Source organism: Dama dama, chromosome 22 (assembly GCF_033118175.1).
Source record: "Dama dama isolate Ldn47 chromosome 22, ASM3311817v1, whole genome shotgun sequence".
In the NCBI taxonomy this organism is placed as follows: Eukaryota; Metazoa; Chordata; class Mammalia; order Artiodactyla; family Cervidae; genus Dama; species Dama dama.
The window spans coordinates 22729926-22748515 of record NC_083702.1 but is presented as its reverse complement, the minus strand read 5'-3'; the positions used below and the strand labels follow the sequence as shown (position 1 = coordinate 22748515).

The following is an 18590-nucleotide window of genomic DNA, read 5'->3' as shown; positions in this document are numbered from 1 at the left end:
AGCAGTTCTGTTTGGAACCTCTGCTGTGTGCTTGGCACTGTTCTCTGAACCCGGCAAAGAGTGGAAAGTAAGATAAGGTTTTTGCCCTTATGGAATTTACATTCTAGTGGGAGAAGGGCAATAAACAAGTAAACACTTCATGGAAAATCTGATGTCAGAGAGTGATGTCTTGTGAAAATAGGAATGATCAGAGACAAGGAAATTACAGAGTGCTCATTACAGCCCTCCTTACTTTGTGAATGACCTGTTTTGCCTGTGATATGCCTGGTGAATAATGTTAATGATTTAACTTTTTAATATTTATTTGCAGCCCAAACCAATTTGAATAGACATCTACACAGTCATCGACTCCATCTTTAACCAATTTTTTAAAAGAAACCTACATAATATTTTGTAGATGGAAGCATGCAGGCTTTGAGTTTTCAACTCCTCGTTAACAATTTTTATGCAATTCTGCTGCTGTTGTCTGCTAAAAAGCTCATGTTTTTGCAGTGAGGTTAATGTCATTCTTTCCAGTTTACTTAGAGTTGTGATGTATTGGGCTGTATACTTAGGTATATTCTCCATTTGGAACAGTAATCACAACAGTGCTATAAAGGGAAACTAAACCCCAAGGACAGTTTGTTTTGATGATACACGTTGTATGAGGGCACACAAAACTGAAGGTGGGCAGAAAGTATAAGTCGGCTCTTCAGCTTAGTTACCAGAAAATGAGGTCAAGGGTGACATTCCCTCCAGGCCTCGTCTGCATGGTACATTTGGGCTGCGTTGTGCTCTGTGAACTTAATCATTCTCCTTACAGGTTGGTAGGGGACTTAGTGGTCTCACTGGAAATATTATCTTAAACTTAGGACTTTTACTGTCTTTCTGCAGATAGTAGACCTGATACAAAAGTGTCAGTTCTGAAATGGGGAAGTCTGGACTCTGCAGTTGTCTGACTGCCAGCTTTTGTTGTTATTGACAAGATGTCCTTTATAGTGGCAGCTAAAAAATTCCTTAGTGACTCTCATATTTTGGAACACATTCATGAAGTACTTCTTAAGTATTCTTTAAGAAATGTGTTCTCTCCTTCTCTACTTTTTCTGTAGTTTTAAACTTAAAAAAGACACACACACACAACAAAAAAAACCTGATAGGTAGAATTGAGGTAAAGGATTCCTAAAAGGATTTATGTGCCTATAGAACCACATCTCTTAAAATTTTCTATATGCATCTGACCAGTTTTCATTTACAATTCATTCTGACACACTTGGGTTAAGCCTATGGAAAAGAAAACGATTTTCAGAGGAGGTGGGAGATTCTTTAGCCTTTCCTTGATTTCCTTCTGAATACTCCATTTATTTTTATTTTTTTTTAACTTTTTATTTTATGTTGGAGTATAGCTGACTAACAGTGTTGTGATAGTTTCAAGTGAACCGTGAAAGGACTCAGCCATACATATACATGTATCCATTCTCCCCCAAACTCCCCTCCCATCCAGGTTGCCACATAACATTGAGCAGAGTTCCCTGTGCGCTACACTAGGTCATTGTTGATTATCCATTTTAAATAGAGCAGTGTGTACATGTCAGTCTTCAACTAAATACTCCATTTAGAAAAGAAATTGTAGGTGTAAATGCTTGGAGTCTGTGATATGTATGATAAAAGCTAATGTGATATGTAATCGTGAAAAGTATTTGGGAAGGACGGTAGAATTCATATGTTTTAATGTCTGGGTGAGGGGTGGGCCAAATTGCAGGTTTTGCACTATAACTTGTCATGTATGTGGCAAGGTATTAATATTAAATTTGTCTGTTCTTCCCCTTAAAATTAATGGGGAAAGTAATATGTAGAGAAGTATATGCTGCTTATTGTCTCACTGAATAATTATACACAAAACTATTATAGCTCATATCCTAAGATGTGCCTAGTAGAATTGACTTTTTTGACAAATGTTTGCTGAATAAATTGAATTGTCACAGGTAGTTTATTGTGATGATATTCTATTTCTAGCTTAGAACACTGTGGTTTTTTTTTTAACAATTATCTTTTCATATTTAATTAATTTATTTTGGATGTGCCATGTGGGATCTTAGTTCCCTGACCAGGGATCGAACCTGTGCCCCCAGTGTTGGGAGCAGAGAGTCTTAAAACCGCTGGACCACCAGGGAAGTCCCAGAGTACTGAGTTTTGACCTCTGAGTTGAAACCGCAGGTGGTTGCCATCCAGCCTTTTGGATAGTGGGCTTGTTTGAGCTGTACTGTCACTCTGGAACCCAGACCCTGACCTTCCCCTCCAGCCTGCCTGACCATGGGGCTGGTCCGACCCCATCCCTTCCAAAAGGGCAGGTGGTAGCTTCCTACAGTCCCTGCCCTTCCTAATCAGCTGAGTGTGTCCTCTTCTGGTGACTTCTCAGAGTACTGATGTGTTCCCAGTTTGGCCTTTTTTGTGGTGGGTGTCTCTTGTTATTTTTGTCTGTTGTTTTGTTGGAGAAGAAGCACATTTCCCTGGAGAATAGTTCTTGACTTGATTTTGTAAACCGTACATGTATATAGAGCATGGTGTTATTTCTGCTTCGTTCTTGTCTTTAACTGAAAATCTTGTATTACTTGTAACTGAATTGTTGAGAATATTTTGATCCTACAGAACAACTAAAAACTAATGAAGACTCTTTTTTTGGGAGACAATCAGGAAATTAGAACATAGAGTATGTTTTGGGTTGGAGAGGGTCATGACAACCCTCTCCAGTATTCTTTTTTTGAATGTTTTATTTATTTATTTTTTTACATTTATTTTTATTAGTTGGAGGCTAATTACTTTACAATATCCTCTCCAGTATTCTTGCCTGGAGAATCCCATGGACAGAGGAGCCTGATGGGCTACCGTCCATGGGGTCGCAAAGAGTCAGACATTACTGAAGCGACTTAGCATTGCATATTTTAGGTGATATTTAAGAATAAAACTATAGAGTTCATTTCTATGTTAATGGTATTGGGGTTATGTTAAATTCTCATCTGTTAGAAAGATACATATGGGAGTATTTATAGACAAAATGAAATGATGCCTAATACTTGTTTTTAAAAACATCAGAATAGGCATACACACATTTCCTATGAACTGAAATAATATTGACAATTTTTTGGTAATTTTTAAGAGTACATGGGGGTTTGTTACAATTTTCTGTACTTCTGTGTGTATTTGGAAATATCTGTAATAATTAGGATATACACATTACCAATTATAACTGTCAAGTGCTAAATTTAATACAGTAAAGTTATGTGGTTGGACATTTGAACTAATTGACTAATCAAAAAATCTCCACTTTGCATTTTCTGTAAGTTCTGCATTTAGCAAAAAAATTTAAGAATAGAGAATTTTTTAGAAATATGGTCACAAGGTTAAAACTCTTAACTTTGAGATCTTGTAACAATAACAGTATACCTGTACTGTATCAACTGTTCTGACATATTTTGTCTTTAATCCTCAGAACAAGACATGAATAACCCATTTCACAGATGAAGAAACTAAGACCTTAGATTAATTTATCCAAATCCTGAAGCAAGTGGACCGGGAGCCGAGACCTTCTGACTCCTTCTCAGGTGCTTGTTCTCTTATATACACACGCATATAAGCATTCTTTTTTTTGTGATGTTGAAAACCAAAGGTTTTCTAACATTTTGGTGTTGGGACACTTTTGCATTCTTTGCAAATTATTGATGCCCCAAAGATCTTTTGTTTATGTGGACTGTATCAATATTTAACATATTAGAAATTAAAAGTCTGAAATGTTTTAAAATACTTATCCACTTGAAAACAACAAACTCATGAAAGGTTAACATGAATAACATACTTTAATGAAAAAAATATTCCAAAACAAAAATACAGTGATAAGTGTGAGATGGTTTTATGTTTTGCTACTCTCTAATGCATTGCTTAATAGAAGACCACTGGTGTTTTTCATAGCTGCTTTTGCATTCAGCCTATTGTGATATGTTGCTTTGTTTGAAATATATGAAGAAACCCCACTTATACACAGATACATAGTAGAGAAAAGGTGGGGTATTTTAGTGTCTTTTTCATGTAATTGTGTATATTTTTTAATATGTCAAGACTCAGCAAATGGTAGATTCTTTTTTTTCCCTTTGGCCTCTTTTTTTTGTTTAGAAAGATGTTCTTAAGAGTTAGTTGTGGTGTTGAATCTGAACATTGTCAATGAATTTTTTGTGCTACTCCATAATGGAAAAATCTATTGGTCCATCTTGCACTTTGGATGGATCTTTGACCAGCTTGTGGTTTTATAACATTGTACATTGGTCATTTTAAAAATAATTGCTGAGTTCTGCAGATCTTTCAAATGTTGACACATTTGTTTACATAGTATTCATCAATACAACCATTAATCTCATCCAAAAAGTCTTTAGAATTGAGGAGCAGTCAAGATTTTGGTATCCAGTTCAAGTTTTCCAAAATTCTAATTTTTTCTTGAAAACTCAAATTTTATCATCAGCAACAGGTATTGTCAGTTCTTTCCTTGAAGTGTCAGGCTCACTGTATCTACTTTAGAGAAAATGTCTGCCAAGTACCTAAGTCTGAATAACTATACATAATAATAAGTTGTCTGCCAGTCATTCTTTCAGCAGAAATGGTATTCTATGGAAAAGTGTATAGTTCAGCTCACAACTCAATTGCATAAATGCTTTTCCTTAAGATGGCCATTGTATTAGGTATGTAGAAATGCTTTTTGTACATATTAGATATGATGAAATGGTCCCATTTCATCACACGGATTATTAAAAAGATCAAGTTCTCAAGAGTGAGATTTAATAATTAATAACTTTTACTATTTTATCAAGGACATTGTTAAGTGAAACTGGCTTTTTAAAAATGATTGATAGGAGAAAGAGTAACATGGAAACTTATATTACCATATGTAAAATAGATAGCCAATGGGTATTTGCTATTTAGCTAAGGAATCTCAAACAGGGGCTCTGTATCAACCTAGGGGGGTGGGATGGGGAGAAATGGGAGGGAAGTTCAAAAGGGAGGGAATATATGTATACCTAGGGCTGACTCATGTTGAAGTTTAACAGAAAATAACAAAATTCTGTAAAGCAATTATCCTTCAATAAAAAATAAATTATTAAAAAAAGATTGATAGGAACTTTGCGGGTGGTCCAGTGACTCAGATTCCATGCTCCCAATTCAGGGAGCCCAGGTTTGATCCCTGGTCAGAGAACTAGATCCCATATGCCTTTCCTGCATGCTGCAACTAAGACCCTGGTGCAGCCAAATAAATAATATAAAATCAGTATTTAAAAAAGTGATTGACAGACTGTGAAGAATGTAATTCCTGCTAGTACAGTGTGGACCCTTGCCATAATTGACGCTAAATCGCCAGCAGTTTTGCCTTTCATTGCTTTTGTGCCATCAGAGGAGATGTCAGCATGGTAGTTTCAGGGTAAATCATGAGAATTTGATATTGCTGATATAAACTGGTGCCATGTTCTAACATATTTTTAGAGTAGTCTAACATAGACAATCTGTAGCAATAAAATAATGTTTCCATCTTAGCTGATTAACTTGTTGGGAAGAAGGAAATATGCTATTGTGTGGGATGAGCCATGTGGTCCTGAATCCACAAGGGGAGAAGATTAAGTAACCTCGGAGAGTGGTGGGTGAAGGGTAGACACAAAGGAGGAGTCAATAAAAGCGCTTTTGTGTGTGTGTGTGCTCAATTGTGTCTGACCCTTTGCCGCCTGCCAGACTCCTCTGTCGATGGGATTCTCCAGGCGAGAATACTGGAATGTGTTGCCATTTCCTCCTCCAGGAATCTCCCAACCCAGGATTCGAACCAGCGTCTCCTGTGTCTCCTGCATTGGCAGGCAGATTCTTTACTACTGAGCCACCTGGGAAGCCCAAAAGTGCTTTATAGCTTACCAAAAAAAAAAGCATTGGTTCTGTTTTTTTTTTTTAAGTTAAGAACGCACTGAGCCCACGTACATCATTCATATAAATCTATATATTCATACTCCTTTTTATCTGTGCTCACAATCAGGGTCCTCAGCCGTTTCATTCCTTGAAAGACAGCAGGGGAAAGATGGTAGCACCCTTGAGAGAAGAGATGTTTGTGGCTGCTGTCGGTTTCTTTCAACCAGAGAGGCTGTGAGTGGAGTAGATGTTAGTGATCACAGAGCTGGTGTAGGCAGAACTGAACTGGCTGTGGGCAGCGTGGAGATGAGTGTTGGGAGCCAGAGGAATATTGTGGGGTGAATACAGAAAAATGGGACCTAGGAAAGTACAGAGGTGGGTGCAACTGGGGTCATGGAGGTGAACATATATTTGACAGAGTTCCATCAGAATACAGTTAAAATTACTATTGAAATAGCTGTACTAGGTAGTCTGACTTTTAATGTCTTATCAGTATTCAAATTCTATTATTATAACCTGTAAAGGAGAAAACAGCAATGCCATGAATTTGGTGTAGTACTGGTAAGCCTCCAGGCTTCCATTACAAGCATCCATATGTGAAAATATTGACTCGGCCACTTTGGGGGCTGTAAATTCAAGAATGAAATTTTAATATTTAATCATTTACTAACAGTTATGATTAAGGGCTTTCCTGGTGCCTCAGTGGTAAAGAATCTGCCTGTAATGCACGAGACCTGGGTTCCATTGCTGGGGTGGGAAGATTCCCTGGAGGCAGGCATGGCAACCCACACCATTATTCTTGCCTGGAGAATCCCATGGACAGAGGAGCCTGGCAGGCTGCAGTCCATGGGGTCACAAACAGTTGGACACAACTGAAGCAGCAATTATTAAAGGAGCAGAAGAGTTTAGTTCAAATAAATCTTATTCATCATTTTGTTATTTATGTGATACTCATTTCCGAAAAGGATTTGAGATGGCAGAAGGAAGGATCAAAGTCATAATCAAGAAAAAATGATTCACAATCATGTTTCTTTCCCTTACGTTTTGTCTATGATGACATTTATTTTAATAGGGTCATAGTTGAGATGTTTTGTAACTATAAAGTAATTGAACTGGTCTCTATTAATTATGTGTGGCTTCTCAGGTGGTGCTAGTGGTAAAGAACCCTTTTGCCAATGCAGGAGACAAATGAAATGCGAGTTCGACCCCTGAGTCAGGAAGATCCCCTGGAGAGACCACTGGCAACCTACTCCAGTATTCTTGTCTGGAGAATCCCGTGAACAGAAGAGCCTGGCGGGCTGCAGTTCATAGGGCCGCAAGGAGTTGGACATGTCTGAAGTGACTTAGTATGCACTCATGCTGTTAATTATGCAGGAGAAATATAACACTTTTTTTAGTGGCATGTATATGAGCAGAATAAACACTTTTAATGGTAGTGATGTGGCAGGAAGATTACAACAGGGCACAAAAGATTTTGTTTTATCACTTTTTTTGGGGGGGCTGTGCCATGCTGCTTGTTGGATCTTTGTTGCGTGACTGGGGATCGAACCCAGGGTCCCTGGCAGTGAAAGCGCTCATCCTAACCCTTGGAACGCCAGGGAACTGCCCAGAAAAAAAAAATTTTTTTTTTTAAATTCAGTACTGCTTCCAGCAGTAGTTAATAGAAAGCCAAAGAAGAGGCTTAAGCCGTAAGCCATTTATTACTGTGTGTTTCAGGAAACTTCAGGGAACTTCAGAAGTAGGTGGTCTGCGGCGATCCAGCTGCGCCGCAGAGCCCTCCGCCAGGTTCTCGGCCGCCTTTCGCGCGTTTCCATACTGCCAGGTCACAAAATGGCCGCCTCAGTGGTCGCAGCACATCTCTTTCCGAGGCACGAAGAAGGAAGTAGGCAAGAGCAAGCAGTTCCTACTCCAGTGCTTGCCTGACGGAGAACAGAATCTCTCCCAGAAGCTTCCATCCCCTTTTTGTCTGACGTCGCGTTTGCTTGAATTGTCTGTGTCTGTCCCACAGGAGTGGGTGCCGGGCGTGGTGTAACGCACATCATGTGTCATTTCCTAGGCCCGGACACTGCTTGCTGTCCGGGAGGAACCGGGACTCTTCGCAAGCTTGAGGGGAGGAGGTGTCTCTTGGGCGATGGGCTGCGTGTCTGCCACAGATAAGCAGAAGAGAAAGCGCAGAGGGTAGTCAGCAGCCCGCTACAGCTACTTTCCTGGAGCCCAGAGACTGTTCTGTGTGGGTTTCCTTGTTTCTCACAGATTCCCTTTTCTTTCTTATTCCAGTGGAAGGTTACACAGACCTGGATCCCAGTTCGTCGTGGAGCTAATTCAGAGATAGTTAGGTCTCAGCTTCCTCAGTTGTGAGATAAGAATATCGTATTCGATGATCTTGGAGGTGCCTTCTGGTTCAGACATTCTTGTCTCTCCTTGTGTTCCTGTCTTTTGATCATTTCACATTTATATCTTTTTTTTTTTTTTAATCAAAAAAGTGGACAGGATTAGAGGATATAAAAGTGTATGGTGTTTTATAGTCATCTTGATAGCTGGCCAGTGTCTTTAATAACAATCTTGATGGTTAAAGCTAAAATTAGGTTTTGGCTTTTTGGCAGTTAAGTAATGTGATAGTACTTATGCCCCAAATTTCCCTGAAGGTGAAAAACTAATTGCATTTTTATTTTAATAGGGGACATAGCCATATATGTACAGAATCTGTACTCAACATAGCCTCAGTACCATGTCCTAAATTTAAGCACTAGTGGTTAAAACCTGGTCGAATACCCCCTTATGCTTGTTGGGCATTTGTTCTTATTTGTTAATCATGTTTACCCTGCATATTTGCCTTAGATAAAATTAGAGGACAACTAAAGGAGTGTGAGTCCCTTCATTCATGGTAGCAGCTCGACTTGACTTGAATGAGGCCAAAACCTTTGTCTCATCTTGTGTTTCTGAGAGAATGACAGTCTGGCTCCTCCTATAGAATTCCGTCAAGATTATATGAATTTGGATATACTGTGAGTTGAAAATCACATTCTCAGCTCTAGAAACTTACAAAGCAATTAAACATTGCTTATAGAATAGGCTGTTGAAATGTTAACCTAAAAATGTATTAATCTTCTGTCCAACAGAAGTCTTATAGAAAGATCGCAGTGCGGTTTATTGTGATTTATCAGTATTAGGAGACCCTGAAGATAAACATTATTAACTCTGGCGTTTAAAGGGGCCAGAAGTCATTTGCAGTTTGGAATGTATTTTTAAGAATAAAATGGGTGTATGTATATGTATTTAACAGCTGCTTTAAACAACTTTAGGGACAGACAGCATCTAATTTCATTACTTTAGAATATCCAGATGTCAGAAACTTTTCCTTCCATTGAAACCCTTTTAACTATGTAATTAAAGTGATTGTTTTCATTTTTCATTTTGTGGATGACTAAGAGCCTCGTTAATGTAAATATTCAGGAAGCTTGATTTTATAGTTTCTTGGTTTTATAACCAACAATAAAAGTCACGTACAGTGGAAAACCCCTTCTTTTGACTACAATCCCAACTGAAAGACAAACCCAAGCAATTTGTTCTGGCAGTGGAGTGACCTGTGTGGCTGGCTCTTAAATGTTGCCAGTGGCCATCTCATTAGAGGATGTAATTAACAGGATGTTAATTTAAGGCGAGACAGTATTTGCTGGTGGGGTGGATTTCTAGTTACCAAGTGTTAATCAGTGTCGTATCCACTACCAGGAGGTAGTAGTTTTATACAAGTTCTTAATAAAAATTATTGTGAAGTCAGTGGAGGTATTTTATTATACAAATGACCTTGGTTCATGTATGGAAATGAACACTTTGACTTCTGAGTCCAGTAGGCTTTTTTGGTGGACAAAAGATTCATTCTTTTTGCCAGTGGTTGTTGGCATGTCTTTGTTATTGGCATGAACAAGTCTTACTGAGTGTCTTCCGAAAGTGAGGTATTAGAAGAGACGCAAAGAAGTGTATGTGGCTTATGACCTTGGTCATCAAGGAGTTTATAGCAATACTTGTTAGCAGCATCTCTTGAAAAGAAAAACAGCCATTTTCTTTTTTTCTTTGTTTGTTTTCTTTTGTAAAAAATTATAGTAAAGGCAATGTAAAATTTATCATCGTAACCATTTTCAGGTGTATAGTTCAATATTGTTTTGTATATACACATTGTGGTGAAACGATTCTTTAGTACTTTTTACATCTTCAAAATCTGAAAGTCTACACAGTGTAGAGTATTTGAAATCTCCTTTCTCCCTCCCTCAGCCTCTGGTGAGCCCCATTCTGTGCTCTGTTTCCATGAATTTGACTACTTTGGATAACCTCATATAAATGGAATAATAAGCGTTTTATCTTTTTGTGACATATTTTACTTAGTGTAGTGTCATCAGGGTTCATCCATGTTGTCGCCTGTGACAGGATCCCCTTCCTTGTTAAAGCTGAATCGTATTGTATTATCATTGTACGCGTAATCATGTTTTGTTTATTCATCTGTTGATAGACATTTGGGTTACTCTTGGCTATTATGAATAAGGCTGCTGGGAACACATGTGTACAAATATCTCCTGGAGACTGTTTCCAGTTCTGTTGGATAAATACCCAGAAGTGGAGTTCCTGGGTCATATGGTAATTCTGTTTTTTAATTTTTTTAATAAGTGCCATACTGTTTTATATAACATTTATACCATTTCATGGACTTGCCTGGTGGCTCAGTTGGTAAAGGATCCACCTGCAATGTGGGAGACCTGGGTTCAGTCCCTGGATTGGGAAGATCCCTTGGAGAAGGGAACGGCTACCCACTCCAGTATTCTGGCCTGGAGAATTCCGTGGACTGTATATCCATGGGGTCACAAAGAGTCAGACACGACTGAGTGACTTTCACTATACCATTTCATAATCCCACCAACAGTGCACAACAGTGCACAGTACATCCTTGCCAACACTTATTTTCTGTTTTTATTTTTTTTAAATAATGTCTGTTCTAAATGTGTGAGGTGATATCTTATTGTGGTTTTGATTTGCATTTCTTAGATGATTAGTAATGATGGACATCTTTTCATCTACTTGTTGACCATTTGTGTATTATCTTTGGGGTAATGTCTCAGTCCTTTGCCCATTTTTTGGTCAGTTATTTAATTTTTTATTGTTGACTTGTAAGGTGCCATTTTCTTTTTCAAATATGAATTAGTGGAGTAGAACTGCTCATAGATCAGGTGGTAATTAGTGCAGGGTGCAGAAATGCAGTGAGTGGAGTGGGGTAACAGCAGAGAGATTCACCCATCTCTAACCATTATTAGTGCAGTCCATTCTTTTTTTAAAATATTTAGCTTTTGTTTGGCTGCACCAGTTCTCAGTTGTGGCACGTGGAATGTGGCATGTGGGATCTAGTTCCCTGATTAGGGATTGAACCCAGGCTCCCTGCATTGGGAGCAAGGAGTCTTAGCCACTGAACCACCAGGGAATTCCCAGTGCAGCTTGTTTAATTGAGAGCTTTTACTCCCAAAGAGGATTTGAAGCCTCAGTTTCATCCTCTTCCTCTCCATCCTCCTCCTCACTACCTGTAAAACCAGTGGATGGACAAGATGATAACTGAGGTGTCTTCCAGCTCTAAAATACTGAGTTTTGAGAGTACTGCCTTTTACCAACTGACCTCTAGGTAGAGATCTCAAATCTCCTTGGAACTTCATTAACATCTGACTTCTAGACTAAGAAGTCTTTGATGGCTATAAGAAGCTCTCCTCCAGAGGCCCGTCGGATCTGTGCTAACTTTTAATTTTACTCCTTTGGGTCCTTATAGTGCGGCGTCACCCCCAGATTCTGGGCCTACAGGTCAGTTCGTTACCTGCTGCCTCACATGAGTCCTTCCGTGGGCATGTGGCAGGGTGCTCAGGATTGGACTTTGCCCTGAGATATACAGCGTTGTTGTTTTTTAAGCCTATTCACAGGCATGAGGAAATAGAAGCCAAAGTTCATTGGACAGTGTATTTGTTGTTGTTTTGAACACATAGAGCAGGCAGAACTAGTCCAAATCTGGTGAATTCTCATTTTGGTAAAACTAGCAATATTTCTGTGTTAAGTGCTAGGTTTAAAGAAATATTACCCAACCGATATGTTTATTCTTTGTCCGTGGTTTTCACAGTGATACTTTGGTAATAGTTTAGAAAAAAAAAAAGAGGCAATGTTGATTGTGGTGGTTGATGTTGAAGATAACCGTAGACTCTGATATGACTTGCTTAGGATTACTTTTAGATTTCAAGTACTTGGTAGTTTAAAAATGTTTTGTATCTAATAGATACTTTCTGATAGATATCCAGTCTTCAGGGAGCTGATCTTAGTTATTAATATATGGAGTTAGGTTATTGTCACAAGACACTGTGGCTTAAAATGCTAATGGCAATGGTATCCTATGAGGTAATAAGGTAAACAGGCCGAGTTCAGTAAACCACACAGGAACGGGTGAGGCACATGCGTGGTGACTCGGGAAGAGTGAGGTGCCGATAGTGCCTGTAGTGGAACCCAAGGTATCTAGCCCAGCAGTGTCTTTGTCCTCAAACCCCTGTGGCATCTCCTTTGACTTCTGGCTTGTTGTCAGGGCTTGGTGGAACATTACCAGCCCCTTCTTTTGCCCAAAATACTAAATATAGGTGTGTGAGCTGGGGAGGTAACGCAGGGACTGAGGTAGCGTCAGAGAGCTATGTTGCGAGAAGCTACAGAAATGTTCAGAGCCACCCAGTGTCATTTTTCTTCTTCTTTTTTTTAATGTTTATTATTTATTTATTTGGCTGCATCGGGCTTTAGATTTGGCGTGTGTGCTAAGTTGCTTCAGTTGTGTCTGACTCTTCCCGACCCTATGGACTGTAGCCATAGATTCTCCAGGCAAGAATAAAAGAGTGGGTTGTCGTGCCTTCCTCCAGGGGAATCTTCCTGGCCCATGGATTGAACTCATGTCTCTTGTGTCCCCTGCATTGGCAGGTGGGTTCTTTACCACTGGCGCCATCTGGAAAGCCCTTATTTGTGGCACGTGGCATCTTTAGTTTGGCATTCACGCTCTTAGTTGAGACATGTGGGATCCAGTTCCCTGACCAGGGATCAAACCTAGACTCTCTGCGTTGGGAGCACAGAGTTTAGCCTCTGGACCACCAGGGAAGTATGCTGATGGTGTTCTTAATCCTGACTATACAGTCCACTCAAGGGTTGAAAATGCATTTTGTAACATTATGATGATTTCATAGCAAAAGTTTATCGAGGCCCTGAGGGGCTTGCCATCACCATCCCTCTGATCATATCACTTAATTATGAAAAAACATAACCACCAGAAAACAGGTAAAGTGAAAAGACAAGACTAATGTGGTTTTTAATTAGTAGGCCAGAATCCTTTAACATCATCATTATCAAAAGGGTGTAAGGCTTTCCCTCCAAATAGTAGCATTTCATGAATTTTATAATATATAAAACTATCACATGTTTTCATTATTCATCCATTTCTTTCTGTTGCATGGGAAATGTAACTTATTTCTATATACTTTGGTTTCTGGTTTCTTAAAGTATAAAATGTTACTGTTACTACCACATCAATATCATTTATTTAAAAAGAGTTTGATGGTAAATCTGTTGATTTTTTTTTTTTTTTGGAGAGTAGTTACTTTACAGTGTTATTAGTTTCTGCTGTGCACTGAAGTGAATCAGCCTCAGGTGTACATCTAACCCCTCTTTTGGATTTCCTTCCCATTTAGGCCACCACAGAGCATTGAGTTCCCTGTGCTAGGCAGTCAGTTCTCATCAATATCTTTTGTAATGAAAGTTCTTTTTCCTTCTAGATGCTTCAGAATCCACATACTAAACATCAGAGTGATGCATGTGGCTCTAGGACTGTGATTTGGTCTACATTCCTCTGATCTGCTTTGTATTTGGTGGGGAAAGACTTATTAGGAAGTGTGACTGAAGGGATCATACAGTTTTGGCTAGATGGTAGCATTTAGACTATCATCAGACTTCATTTATCCATGTAACTTCTAATCTATTATTAGAGTAACGATTTGATCATTAAGTAAACTTTTCTAATTAAATAGGGAATATATGTAAAAAAATGTTTTGATAGCTTTAAATCAGTTAATATAACTCATCTCATTAACTGTAAAAAGGTAGAAAAATCATGACTATGTCAGTCGATTCAGACAAACCATTTGTTAAAACCTATTTTGTCATGAAAGAACTCTTAACAAACAAGAATAGGGAATTCCTAAATATGAGCCAAATTCTGTTGAGGATGCAGAGTGAATGGAACTTTGCTATGTTGCTGGTTGGGGGTACAAAATGGTAGGCTTCCCTGGTGGCTCAGTAGGGTAAAGAGTCTGCCTGAAATGTGGGGTGGGGAATCCCTGGGATTCAATCCCTGGGTGGGGAAAATTCCCTGGGAAAAGGAAATGGCTACTCACATCAGTATTTTTGCCTGGAAAATCCCATGGACAGAGGAGCCTGGTGGGCTGTGAGGTTGTAAGAGTTGGACAAGACTTAGTGACTAAACTACCACCACCACAAATGGTCCACTATAGCAGAAAGCAGTTCAGCAGTTTCTCATAAAGATAAGCACACACTTAGCGTGTGACTCATCAGTCCTTCTCCCAGGTATTTACTTGAGAAAAATGAAAACTTAGGTTCACACAAAAACCTGTACTCAAATGTTTATGCAGCTTTAGGAATAATCACCCCAAACTAGAAAGCACCCAAATATCCTACAACTAGCAAATGAATATATACTTGGTGGTACATTCCTGCAAACAAACTATTGATAAATGCAGCAACAGGCATGAATTTTAAAGGCAGCATGTTGAGTAAGAGAAGCTACTGTTAAAAGGTGGTAAGCCATATGATTCAATTTAAGTCATATTCTAGAAAGGAAAGCTTATAGGCATTGGAGAACAGGTTAGTTGTGGCCAGGGTTTAGGGTGGGGAGAGGGTGCTGATTACAAAGGAGTGGCATGAGGAGATTTTCTGGGCAAATGGAAGCATTGTGTCTTGTGGTTGTGGTGAGGGTTACATTATACATCTGGTCAAAAACTCATAGAACTATACACCAAAAAAACATGAATTTTGCTTTTTATAAATTAAAAGTAATTAAAAAAAAAAGTTTAGATACTAGGTCAATCTATGAAATCTGTATTTCTGTATAACAGTAGTAACCAGAAAATGAAATTTTAAGAAAGATGATATGTATAGTAAGAGCAAAAAAATATCAAAACCTAGGACTAAATCTAATGAAAGATGTCTAAAATTATTATATAAGCTGATTCTAAGGTTTATATGGACACACAAATGGCAGGAATAGTCAAAGTAATAATATTGACGATAAACAAAGCTGCCAAATTTATTCTGTTGGATATGCAGTGTAGAAGAAACAAGTGGATCAATGGAATAGAACAGAAACCAGAAGCAGATCCACGTCTGTTTTTTTTTTTTTTTTACACATGTATATAAAAGTATGTGTGTACATTTGTGAAACTGAAAGTGATAGTTACTCAGTTGTGTCCAACTCTTTGCAATCCAATGGACTGTTAGCCCACGAGGCTCCTCTGTTCATGGAATTCTCTAGGCAAGAATACTGGAGTGGGTTGCCTTTTCCTCCTCCAGGGGATCTTCCCAATCCAGGGGTCAAACCCTGGGTCTCCTGCATTGCAGGCAGATTCTTTACCGTCTGAGCCACCAGGGAAGCCATTGTAAGTAATAACGTGTGTGTGTGTGTGTATACATACACATGCACATAGACACAATTTATGATTCAGATATTATACAGCAATGTGGAGAGAAAAATCTTTTCAGTAAATGATCCTAAACTGCTTATCCATATTAAAAACAACTGATTTTAACCCCTACCTCATACCATACACACAGAAAAACCCCAACTGAATTGTAGATCTAAATATAGGAGGTCAAATAAAAAGGTTCTCAAGGTGTTCAACACGATAGTCACCAAAGAATGCTGAATAAAACTATAGTTACTACTACAGTGACCAAAATAGCTAAAATTTAAAAACAAATAACCAACACAGTATTGTAAGGCAATTATCCTTCAATTAAAAATAAATAAATTAAAAAAAACAAGTATAGCAACAAAAAGCTTGAAAATATCCAGTGTCAGCAAGGATATGGAGCAAGAACTCTCAAACACTGATGGTGGGAATCATGAATTAGTACAACTGTTTTGAAAATTGGTGTATTATGTTACAGCTGAAACTTGCACTGGGCCTCTGACCCAACAAGTCCAGTCCTAGTTGTATACCCAACAAGCATGTGCTTATGTTCACCAAAAGCCATGTACAAGAATGTTCATAGCATAATTCATAATTACTCCAAACTGGAAACAACTCAAATAGTCCATCAGTAGAAGAATGGAGAAATACATTGTTGTATATTCAGTGAAATAACAAAAAATAGGAAAAGCTATTGCTATTGACAACACCATGGGCTCAAATACAATGTTGAAGAAAAGAGTTCAGACACAGAAGAGTTCAAAAACAAGCAAAACTAATGTATTGACAGGGGTCAGGATAGTGGTTACCTTTAGGATGGGAGATTAGTTGATCGGATGGGATATGAGGCCAACTTCTAGAGTTTTCTACTTGATCAGGATGGTAGTTCCATGTGTATGCTATCTTTTTAAAAGTTCTTTGTACATTCATGATTTTTATGCTTCATGGAAATATGTTCTATTTGAACTTAAAAAGTTTATGAAAAGAAGTATTTTGAGTTAACCATAGGAGTGAATGGCATCCGAGATTGTGTTAGGTTTTTTTTTTCATTGGTAAAGTTCATATTAACAGTGTTGTAAGACAGAAAATTATGTGCATCTACAGATACAAATAAATAGAGAGAGCTCCATAAATAAATACAGAGAACAGGCTTAAATTCTTTCCTAACTAAATCAAGACATTCCTAGGCTTCTTGAGTTTTTTTTGTTGCTTTTGTTGCTAGGGATAAATCCATTCTTCCTGTATCCCTGGTTTGTTTTTTTCTCTTCACGAAAGAATACACTGTTGGAAACTATTCTATATCAGTACCTATAGATAGACATTGTTCTTTTTCAGAGCCCTGTGGAACATAATATATTTAGCCTGTCTATCACTGATTGACATTGAGGTTGTTTCTGACTTTTTATAATCACAAACACGTTTCTGTGAACAATATTTCACATAAAATGTACTTGAGCAAGTATATTTATGTAGGATAATTTATTGAAAGGAGTAGTTTTGGGTCTTACGGTCTGTATGCGTGCATGCTGAGTTGCTTCAGTCACGTCCGACTCTTTGCAGCGCTATGGACTGCAGCCCGCCAGGCTCATCTGTCCGTGGGATTCTCCCCACAAGAATACTGGAGTGGGCTGCCACGTCCTCCTCCAGGGGATCTTCCCAACCCAGGGATTGAATCCGAGTCTCTTGTGTCTCCTGCATTGGCAGGTGGGTTTTTCACCACTAGTGCTGCCTAAATTATTTTGAACTTTTTGTTCGGAAATAATTTTACACTTAAAAGATCAGCATCTACTGGTAACAGTTTGCTCTCTCTGCTTTATCACTTGCTGTCTCTCTTTACACATATACGTGATACATTTTTCCATTTGCAAATAACTTGCACACATCTTGGCCCTCTGTCCCCAAGCACTTCCCTGGCTCTCCAAAGAACAGGGACATTCTTCTACACCCAGTAGAGCCGTCAAGCCCAGTAAGCTAGCGTGGACTTCATACCTCTGTTCAGTCCATTTCTGTTCCCATCGTGTCCATCAACCCAGCAAGATTCTTCATAGCACGGTCTCCTTCTAGTACAGGATGCAGTTGAGCTTCAGATGCTGTGTTTACTTGTCACTTATCTTTTTAGTTTCCTTTTATTTGGTATAGTCCCTTGGCCTTTCTTTGTCTTTTTTAAAAAATAACTTTATTGGGATATAATTCACATGCCATAAAATTTATGTTTCCAAAGAACTTGAGATAAAACTCACAACTATAAAATTTATACTTTTAAAGTATACAAATCAGTGTTTTAGTATATTGACAGAACTGTGTGACCGTCACCACTATGTAACCCTAGAACGTTTTTAATCATCCTCAAATAATCCCTTCCCATCTTAGCAGTCACTCCCCATCATCCTCCTCCCCACCTTTTGTGTCTGGTTCCCTTCTCTTAGCGTAATGTTTTCCAAGTTTACCCATGTTGCAGTTGGTATCAAATCCATTCCTTTCAATGACCAAGTCATATTCCATTGTATGGATATAGACATATAGACTATATTTTGCATGTCCATTCTAGTCCATGGGGTCGCAGGGAGTTAGACGTGATGGAGTGACTAAAACACACACACACATTGATCAGCTGAAGCACTTTGGGGCCATTATAAATAATGCTGCCATAAACATTCTTGTACAGGTTTGTGTCTAAATGTTTTCTGTACTCTCATATCCAAATTCTGACCTAGGTTTCATATGTCACTGTAGTCTCTCTAGATCTTTCTTGGCCATTGTTTCCTCTAGAGTTTGAGATGGATTACAGGTAGTTTCCACATCCAAAACCCACCGATAAGGAGGGCTGACTGTATCTGTTGTACACCGTCATTTTATTTAAGGAACTTGAGCATCCTAGGATTTTGGTATCCACAGGGGCTTCTGGGACCACCCCCTGTGTTTACCAAGGGATGC

The 18590-nt window shown here is 38.6% G+C and overlaps 1 protein-coding gene across 2 annotated transcripts in view; it reads left to right on the top strand.

The window, feature by feature from the left end:
• The window catches only part of DUSP16 (dual specificity phosphatase 16), a 91226-nt gene that overhangs the window by 4298 nt on the left and 68338 nt on the right, over positions 1 to 18590 (top strand). For both annotated transcript variants that reach the window (XM_061125035.1, XM_061125036.1), the window contains exon 2: positions 3467 to 3578. The gene's annotated coding sequence lies outside the window, so the exon portion shown is untranslated. The remainder of the gene's footprint in view (positions 1 to 3466; positions 3579 to 18590) is intronic.